Raw genomic sequence first — 2,941 nt, 5'->3', positions numbered from 1 at the left:
AGCATTCAATCCATTTAGTTACATATTAATGAAAATTGACACTAAATTTTGATAAAACAAAAAAATGATATAGAGATTAAAGTTTTCAAGACTAAATTGTTACAACTTTTAAAAAGAATTGCTACATACTAAATTTTAAGACTAAATCAATTTTTAAAGTGATTTATTATACATACATAGAAAAGTTACAAGATTTATGTTAGAGTTTTGTTTTGGCTATATTTTCTAAGTAGGGTTGTTGATAACCTTGTTCTTCATCTTGTCTCATGAGATATTTTTCTTTATGATCCTCGTGATATTTTTTAGGATGTCTCTAGAAATGCAGATCCTATTTGGAAATTCTTTCTTTATTTGGTAAAACTCCGATGCTTTTTCTTAAGAATTTCTTTTTTTCTTTGGGCTTGACATGTTAATAGGTTATGGTTTGATTCTTCTTTTCTATCTTGCATACTAGAGCCACCTATTTTTGTTTGATCTTCTTTAAAATAAATTTAATTTTTAGATTAATTTTACCATAACTTTCTAATTTGTTAATTTATTGATTATCCACTTTTTAGCTTGTTTTTACAATTTTTTTAAACTTTTTATGTGGGGTTTAGTTAAAGTAACTAAGTTGGTTAGGAAAATTGCAAAAAAAAAAAAAAAAAGTAATTAAGTTTTTTGTTTTTATTTTTGAAAATTAAGTTTATTTCATCCACATTTCTTATAATGATTTGCATCTTTCTTTAAGTACAATGGTTGAATTTTTAGCCAAATTCCAAAAACAAAAACAACTTTTTCAAAGATACTTTTTTTAATTCTCAAAATTTGACTTAGTTTTTTAGGTGAAAAGTAGATAACAAAGAAAGAAATTTAGATGTGGAAGTAGTGCTGCTTAATTTAAAAAAAAAAAAAAAACAAAATGGTTATCAAATGAGCTTATATAATAAAACTTTAATTACTTCTATCATACTTCGACATAGAGAAAAATACACTTTTTTTTTTTGTTTCTATGTTATGGGACTAGTTTTCATTTAGTTATTAAGTTTTAAAATGTTACATTTTAATTATTAAATTTTGAGTTTGACTTTAATTTACTCTAATTTTCAAAATGCTACAACTTTACCTTTGCCATTTGAATTTTATTTCAATTTGGCCCATAAGCTTCAAGAAAATTTACATTTTTAACTTCAATTTTGAGTACATACTCACTTTCAATTTTCAGTCTTAATGTCTATTCAGTTTTCAAAATTCTCCAAATTTGTATCTAAATAATGTTCTATCTTCAAATATTGTTCAAATTTTCAAATCTCATATTATTTTACATTTTGTAAATCTAACTTTTTATATTTATATCATATTTTCTATTAATCCTTGTTGGGTTGTATGTCCTAAAACTTGTAATTTGTAAATAGTAAACATATATGAAGTTTATTTAGACAAATGTTGTTGAATGAAAATGAATTGATAACTCTAAATCCAATAAACTACGAACCCTTAGCTATTGTAATGAATATTTGGACTTATGTGGAGACATAAAACTGGATCAAGTTTGAGTAAAATAGCCTAAATAGTCTATAGTACTTGTATTAGGTTGGGTACCTATTTTTGGAGATATTATTGAATACAACCCGCTTTATGATTGTTACAAATATTGTAAAATGTCATAAACGATGTGATTAGTTCGTTCATGTAGAGATATGTGAGCGGGGTTGTTCTACACGATGAGATTGTGTAAGACTGACTATGAAATAATCACCGTATGTATTAACACCGTTTACTGTAAACACTAATTAATTTCACTTCTTGATAACCTAGATAACTTGATCTGAATCCTGAGCTGTCTATGAACTCTCATTTATTTGGAATTGGCCCTTGATCTGCATAGGTGAGGATAAGCTCGACAACGCTGCTCAATATGCCTCCCATTTTAGGGATAAGACCGGGTAGATAGTTGGGGATATAGAATTTGCAAAATGGAATTCACTCCTAACCATTTTAGGGATAGTAGAAAGGTTGTTCCCTTAAGGACTGATCCCGAGTCTTGAACAATGGGCCCCATCCTCTTGTGGCCTGAGAGGGAATGAATTTAGTGATTAAAGATCCTAAATTAATTGTTCATTAGAACGATAATGGTACTTAAGGGGAAAAGATGTAACTTAGAGGTAAGACAGTAATTGACCTAGCTGAGATTACGAACAACCTGTGAAAGATCAACTTATTGATGAAGGTTATATCAAATGGACACATAATGTATCTAAAGTGAGGAGAGTGCAACTACAGGCTATAGTGGACAGTCCTATTAGTTAACGAATGTTGATTAACTAGGTTAAATAGTTTAACCGGTTAGTCTCGGATCGTTGGAGCCTATGATCTATAGGTTCATCTGTCACACCCCACCCCAGATCACCCTCTTAGCCTAGAAAAGGGCGTGATTGCAGCAGTTATCAACCTTTAGGCTGACACTTACTGCCTAAAAACTCTTACGGAATAACTCTGATACCAAATACAAATTATATGCAACGGGACGGCTGTAGGCCCACAATGTATTAACTTAGAAACTTAATATGTTTAGAGTATTTACAACATTAGATTTACAAGTCCCAAAACCCACAAACCCTAGTCCCTATATGAACAATAGTAACATGTGTACAATATTAACAGTAACCACCTAGCAAACGGTTACAAGTCTTTTGGTCCTTTAGTGGCAGAGCAGATACTGAGCTGTCTTCAGAGGATTTGATCGCTACCTGTGGGGGGGAAAAACAAAATTATTTGAAAACGGGGTGAGCTTACGCCCAGTGAGTGACCGAGAAAACATAGTAAATTCTCATGCATAATTTCAGAAAATAATTTTATCTGAAATATAAACTTTTTGCAGCATAAATTAATTCCAAGCGTAATGTATATAAAATGTTTTAAACATTAAAACAGTTAAAGTCATTTCCAAATCAAAGTACTG

The sequence above is a fragment of the Benincasa hispida genome, chromosome 2 (genome assembly GCF_009727055.1).
Source record: "Benincasa hispida cultivar B227 chromosome 2, ASM972705v1, whole genome shotgun sequence".
Classification (NCBI taxonomy): Eukaryota; Viridiplantae; Streptophyta; class Magnoliopsida; order Cucurbitales; family Cucurbitaceae; genus Benincasa; species Benincasa hispida.
The sequence above is the reverse complement of the archived record's forward strand: the minus strand, read 5'-3'. Positions refer to the sequence as shown.